The sequence below is a fragment of the Oryctolagus cuniculus genome, chromosome 13, assembly GCF_964237555.1.
Source record: "Oryctolagus cuniculus chromosome 13, mOryCun1.1, whole genome shotgun sequence".
Taxonomy (NCBI): Eukaryota; Metazoa; Chordata; class Mammalia; order Lagomorpha; family Leporidae; genus Oryctolagus; species Oryctolagus cuniculus.
The window spans coordinates 102173933-102180889 of NC_091444.1; the positions used below are offsets into that span (position 1 = coordinate 102173933).

Genomic DNA, 6957 nt, shown 5'->3' on the forward strand with positions numbered 1-6957 from the left:
CCCGGGCCATAGCAGAGAGCTGGCCTGGAAGAGGGGCAACCGGGACAGAATCCGGTGCCCCGACCGGGACTAGAACCCGGTGTGCCAGCGCTGCAAGGTGGAGGATTAGCCTAGTGAGCCGCAGCGCCAGCCGAGAGGCAATGTTAATAAAGGAGGTTGGATGTGAGAAACGTGGGAACTCTTTGTACTACTTTGCAACTTTTGTTTTGTAAATTTATGCTGCTCTGAAACCAAAGGTCTATTTTTAAGAAAGACAAATCATTCAAGTGACTCATGTCAGAACCCAGCACCCCAACCAGGACTAGAACCCGGTGTGCCAGCGCCGCAAGGCGGAGGATTAGCCTAGTGAGCCGCGGCGCCGGCCATAATTCTTGTGATCACTGGGGCCACCCAACGAACCCAGGACCCCCTATTCTCAAGTCCTTAGTCACATTTGCAAAGTCCCCTTTGCCATGTAAGCAGCATTGTCACAATCCTGGGGATCAGGACATGGACAGTTTGGTAGGGGAGGGGCAATATGTCACCCCTCACCACATCATGACATGAAGGTCAAGTCCCTTCACAGACCAAATCATATCAACACACGCATTGGCGTAAGCACACAGAGCTCCATCAGTTTGTGCAGTGAACAGCTTTCTCACCTACACCACCATCCACAAAGGATGCTTGAATAGAATTCAGGGGATCTGTGAACTTAGATGGAAAAAAAATTCATCTTTATTTTCTCTGTGCTTAGCACCTTCTGAATAATAAATGCAGCCGATAGATCACATTGGCACTGGCAGTTGCTGTAATGCTATCACCAATAGAAATCACAAACATTTTCATGTCGAGTTACGGTTGTTGTACCTGTATCATAGTATCACGGCCACTTCCGGAATATGGTGTTAATAAAGAGGCATGCATGTGACATTTACACGGGTTTTTTTAAAATTCATTCTTTTTATCAAGAATGGGTGTCTTTTTTAAAGATTCATTTATTTATTTGAGAGGTAGAGTTACATGCAGAGAGAGGAGAAGACAGAGCAGTCTTTACATCCACTGGTTCACCCCCTAAATGGCCGCAGTGGCCGGAGCTGCGCTGATCCGAAGGCAGGAGCCAGGAGCTTCCTCCAAACACCTGGACCATCTTCCACCACTTCCCCAAGCACACTAGCAGGGAACTGGATCAGAAGTAGAGCAGCCCGGACCTGAACTGGCGCCTGTATGGTATAGAAAAGTGTAAATATGTTAGTGTGAACCAAGGGGCTGCATGTGGGTGTAGTCATGCACGGAGCAGCCTACTTCACGATAACCACACAGGGGCCAAGAGGCAAGCAAATAGAGTCAGAATGTTCCGGGACATTGGCCGTGTTGAGAGAGATGTGAATATATTAATTCGTATCAGATCTACTAAGGCAAGACACATGTAATCTCTAGGGTCATCATAAAAGAATATTAGGGGTTGGTGCTGTGGCATAGTGGGTAAAGCCGCCACCTGCAGTGCTGGCATCCCATATGGGCGCTGGTTCAAGTCCTGGCTGCTCCATTTCTGATCCAGCTCTCTGCTATGGCCTGGGAAAGCAGTAGAAGATGGTCCAAGTACTTGGGCTCTTGCACCCATGTGGGAGACCCAGAGGAAGCTCCCGGCTCCTGGCTTTGGATCAGCACAGCTCCACCTGTTGCTGTCATTTGGGGAGTGAACCAGCATATGGAAGACCTGTCTCTCTCTCCCCCTCTGCCTCTCTGTAACTGCCTTTCAAATAAAAGAAATACATCTTTGAAAAGAGAGAGAAAGCACAAAATTTTTAAAAACAGGGGGTATAGGGACTGGAATTATGACACAGCCGCAAAGAACATGCAAACCTTAACTAAAGGTTTTTTGCACTTACAGAGCAGACCTGAAGGCAGAAAGCCGGCTAGAGGCACAGAGGGCTCTCAGCCTCACAGAAGGGCCCGTCTGTCTGGACGACACGGAGTGCTAAACGGCGTGCACCTGTTCACCTGGCCGCACACCCAGAAAGCTGGAGCCGACAGAACTAAGAGAGGAAGTGGACACTGTATCACTGTCCATCACCGACATGAGGGACTACAAGCAGTTCATGAAAAAGGGAATTAAAAGATAATCTGATTTGGTGCAAAAAATAATCAAAACCCACACGGTCTTCAAAAAGTTCGTGGGAATGAGCATTATGAAAAAATGCATGGATTTGAAAATTTTTTGCACTGCTATAGACTTAACTTTTTTAAGGTTTTATTTATTTACTTAAGATTTATTTATTTATTTAAGATTTATTTATTTATTTATTTGAAAGGCAGAGTTACACAGAGAAAGGAGAGGCAGAGAGAGAGGGAGGTCTTCCATCTGATGGTTCACTCCTCAGATGGCCGCAATGGCCAAAGCTGTGCCGATCCGAAGCCAGGAGCCAGGAGCTTCTTCCGGGTCTCCCACAGGGATGCAGGGGCCCAAGGACTTGGGCCATCTTCTACTGCTTTCCCAGGCCATAGCAGAGAGCTGGATCAGAAGAGGAGCAGCCAGGACTCTAACCATCGCCCATATACTCATTATGCCACAGTGCCGGCCATGGTTTTATTTATTTATTTGAGAGAGAGTTGTGGTCAGAGAGAGAGAGAGAGAGAGAGAGAGGTATCTGCTGGTTTCCCTTCCCAAATGACAGCAACAGCCGGAGCTGTGCCGATCCGGAGCCAGGAGCTTCTTCCGGGTCTCCCACGCGGGTTCAGGGATCCCCTTGGTCCCCTTTGAGGGAAGCCCGAAGCTCCAGCAGCGGCTGCTGTCCTCCCGCTGTTGCAGGTGTACCGTGAGCGCTTACACAGCCACGCCCCGTCCGTCTCCCAGTTCTGGTTCTCGTCCCTGGGCCCACGATGAGGGTGACCGCTTGTGCTGCAGACTCTCCTGACCAGCAGGCCACTGGCCCAGGGTTGACCTTGCTCTCGTGGGGCCCACAATTGCTCCAGTCCCACTTCCTGTGCACCCTCCCTGCCCTCTCTCTGTCCCTCACACCCAGAGGCCACCCCGCCACCCCTGCTTACAGCCCGGTGAGAGCTGGTGGTTGCTATGGGTTTGAACCTTAACCCCCAAAGTAGCAGTGTTGGGGGTGGGTGGGTCCTAATAAGAGCTGATTGGGGAGTTCCTGCCTACTGAAGGGTTCAACACCATTATCATGAGAACGGGTTGTTTCTAAAAGGTGAGTTCAGTCCCCCTCTGTGTCACCCTCTCACCGTCCACCCTGGGACAACACAATGGGAGGGCCCTCGCCAGATGCCAGCATCTTGACAATGAACTCACCTTGACCTTGACCTTGAGCTCACCTTGACCCTGGACTTCCCAGCCTTCAGAATTGGGAGGAGCGGATTTCTTTCCTTTGCAAGGTACGCAGCGTCTCCCGTGGTGTTGTCACAGCCTGGCCCTGCCTCACTGCCCGTCCGTTCAAGGGGACGAAGTGGAGGTCTCACCAGGACCACTCCCTGCCCGGGTTCTCGTCTCTGAAGATCCTTCCCGGCTCTCCTGCCCCATCGGGGCCTGCAGATCTCCCATGGATCCAGAGAAAGGATTCTCTCCCCACATACATCTGGGTTTCAAGGCCCCAGTACTTTGGGTCCTTGTGCTTTGTCCAAACTGTTGTCCATCTCTCTCTCTCTCTCTCTGCACACTGTGGGAAGGCTGCAGGTCGTGCCCCATGGGGAGTGTGCAGAAGCTCACAGAGCCAGCGCCAGCCTCATCTGCACCCTTGGGCTGCCACAGGCCCCCGGGCTCAGGCCAGACCCTTGGGTGGCAGCTGGGTGGCCCTGAGCTCCATGGCTCTGAGCACTCATGGAGCCTGCTGGCCTCCCCCCTCAGGGTCCGCAGCCGAGCGACGCGAGGTCCATCCTGCCTCTAGAGCCAGCAGGAAAGCTTGGATGTGGCTCCGGCGCGCCAGCACCAGCCGAGGAAGCTGCTCTGGGAGCAGAGCTGCCGGCCGGGTGACAGCCTGCAAATTCCCAGGCAATGCCGTTCCTCCTTGTGGCTTCCCGGCCGCCATGCTGGCCTGCAGGCCTCCTAGGCGAGAGTCGCCCTACAGCACAGACCCAGAACAAAGACATGTGCGTAGCCCACGCCAGCGCCAGGGGAATCAGGGGCTGTTCTAACCCCAGGGCTGCTACCGCAACTCCTTCCAAAACCGAGGGAACCCCGCTGGCTCCCTCACGACATGGCTCCCACACGGCTTGAGGAATGGAGACAGAGCCCCCGAAGGAAGCAGGGGGTTCACCCGGGGCGCCACTGCTGCCCAGCCTCTGAGGCCACATCTGTCCCTCCCAATCTGCCTCCGGGGTGACTCACTGCCCGTGGGTGGCCAACTCAGGACTCAGCACCCCTGGCCAGGTGCCCCCCCCACTCTTTCATGTGGACAGACACATCTGGTGCCCAGGGACTCTTGCAAACAAGCCTCCCGCAATCCCAGGAGCGATTCGATTTCTAGAAGATTCTACCGTCACGTACAGGGCTGGTTTTGTTTTGTTTTTTTTCCCCTTCCCTGCAGTTTAAAGACCCGAGTCTTTGGGAAATTCTGCCCCACAGTCAAGCCACCGACAGCCCCCTTGGCCCATCTGTGCAGAAAAAAAAAAACAGTTAGGAGCTTTTGTGCGGCTCAGGCCCAGATGTGCGTCCATTCAGCCCTGGGCAGGCACTTTATTCCTGGCTTGCTTTTTTTTTTTTTTCCGCCCCTAACACAGAAGAAGCCTCAGTCAGGGCGCAGGAAACAGGAAGGAACCCGTTGTTCTAAATAGCAGACGGCAGAGAATTGACTCATTATGGTCTGTTCATTCAGCGAGGGACAGCCAGAAGGCAGCCCGCTCGGCCCCCAGGGTCCCCAGACGCGGGTCAAGGGGCACAGCCAACACTTTCTCAAGCCGAGCCTGCAAGAAGTGGGCTGAGGCAGCCCCGGGCTTTTATCTTCCTGGAGACTTTACAGCGCTGCTGTCTTTAAAAAAAAAACAAAACAAAAAAAGACGATAAAGCAGAAAAGCTCTAGTAAAACCCTACAAGAATACCTGGAAGTCGCAGGCCATCCGCTGCTCCATCCTGTCCGCGCTCTCAGAGCAGGGCACACGTGGTCTGAGCCTCTTCGCTTATCTTGGCCCAGGCCTATTTTTGCTCCGCTGGGGGCCAGGACAGTTGCCCTCCCGGGGCGGGAGAGGGGAGCTGGAAGGAAGCAGAGAGGCAGAGGCCCCCACACAAAGGGGGGCCCAGGAGCCCTCAGGGCTGACCTCTCCCCAATCCATCACGGTGACAGCCATGCACACACAGGAGCCAAACCTGGAGCGGTCCTGAGCCCTGGATGCAGGTGTTGGGGCAGGATCCGGGGGGTGGGAGAGGGGAAGGCTCTCCAGGCAGCCACCTCGCTCTCCGATGTCCCGTGTCCTTGTCACAGCAGACCTAGGCCAGCTGATTTCCTCAGAAGTGACCCGCCCGGGTGGCCCTGCTTCTTAGCCGACCCCTCCACCACTGGGACGGCTGCTGGTCCCTCGGCAAAGGCCCTAGGAATGGCAGCTCCAACCCACAGAATGCCCTCCGTGGCACTCGAAGCCGTACAGGCTTATAGTTTGACCTCAAGCTGGTGGCAGCTCCTGTCACCAGCAGGAGTGACCCAAACACCATCTTTGGAGCACTACTATTACTCCCAGGGTTAGGACGACTTTGGGCATTTTGAAGGAGAGGCATTGCCCTGCGGGGCCCCTAGGTAGAACCCCACCATACAATCCATGTAGACCCAGCAGACGATCCCAGAGACAGCAGGCTTGAGAGAGCTGTCCCCTCCTTCTATGTCTTGGAAGCCAATCTGTATGCCTACAGGTGTCAGTATAAGCCAAAGAATGGGCCTTATCACAGATGACAAGTTAGTCCTGTATCTCATTGTCTAAACTGGGACACCGTTGAGAGTGAAAAAGAGAGCTATTAATAATTACGGCACAACAGCAGGTGCAGATGGCGTTCTAAATTGGGCATCCGTTCGGTTTACGTGATAATAAAATACCCAGTGACCCTAGGTTCAAGAGGTAGAGAGGTGGAGAAAGGGTGGGAGGGTGGCTGTCGGTGATGATGCCTCTCTGGGGGATACGAGGGGTGGGGAGCAGGGGAGAAAGGGGTTCCGTGTAGCCCGGAAGACGGCCCAGTGCAGACTTCAAGGAACCTGCATTCCTTTGTTGTCTGAGTCACTGGCTGTGCTCAGCGAAGATACGGGCTTCCTCTGGCTCCCTCTCGTGCTGAAGAGGGCAGAGTCCTGCGTCCTGAGGCTGGAATTCCAGGCCCACTCTCCTGCCAGTCAGAAGGTAGGACCTCAGGCCGGCCACACTCACTGCCCTGAGGGTCCGGGTGGCAGGTGTCCTTGGTCTCTCCTTCCTCAACCTAGGGCAAGGCCAGCAGACAGAAGCAGTCTGGCAGGACCCCGCGCATCAGCCCAATGGTTTCATAAAAGATAGATAGAAGCAGTCTGGCAGGGCCCCGCACATCAGCCCAATGGTTTCATAAAAGACGCCCGCTCACTCCAAAGGCAAGATACCCTGAGGCTACCTACTTTCGTTTTTCACTCCTCAGACCCCAAAGAAAACAAAAGTTCTTAGCTTCTTCAAGGAAAATAGAAACGTTTTGTTCACTTAAGGAAAGTTATCCATTTTGGGGTAGAACCAATTAATAGGCCAACAAAACAGCATTTTATGAAACATCTTGTCCTCAACTCCAAAGCAAAAAATGTACTGAAATACACTGAAACGATCCCAGGTGTTTACGAAGGTAGAATTCTTATTCCAGAAACACAGCATTCTGGGTAGCAGACTTAACAAAATCCTTTGTATATCACAACATTTTACTAGAAAGGAAGAAATTAGTCTACATAAAAGAAGTAAGGAACAAACACATACTTTCTGTTCTTATATAACTTAACTGAATATAAATTAGAAGTTAAAATCAGTTTGCTTTGGAGT

General features: G+C 52.9%; 1 long non-coding RNA gene across 1 annotated transcript; it reads right to left on the minus strand.

Annotated features, from left to right (window-relative positions):
- Positions 1 to 957: 957 nt before the first annotated feature.
- LOC138844889 (uncharacterized) lies at positions 958 to 5771 on the minus strand. Its single transcript, XR_011381310.1, has 3 exons — positions 5294 to 5771; positions 5029 to 5179; positions 958 to 1202 (listed from the first exon to the last, which is right to left on the minus strand). It is a non-coding gene; the product is annotated as an uncharacterized lncRNA (long non-coding RNA).
- Positions 5772 to 6957: the final 1186 nt, after the last annotated feature.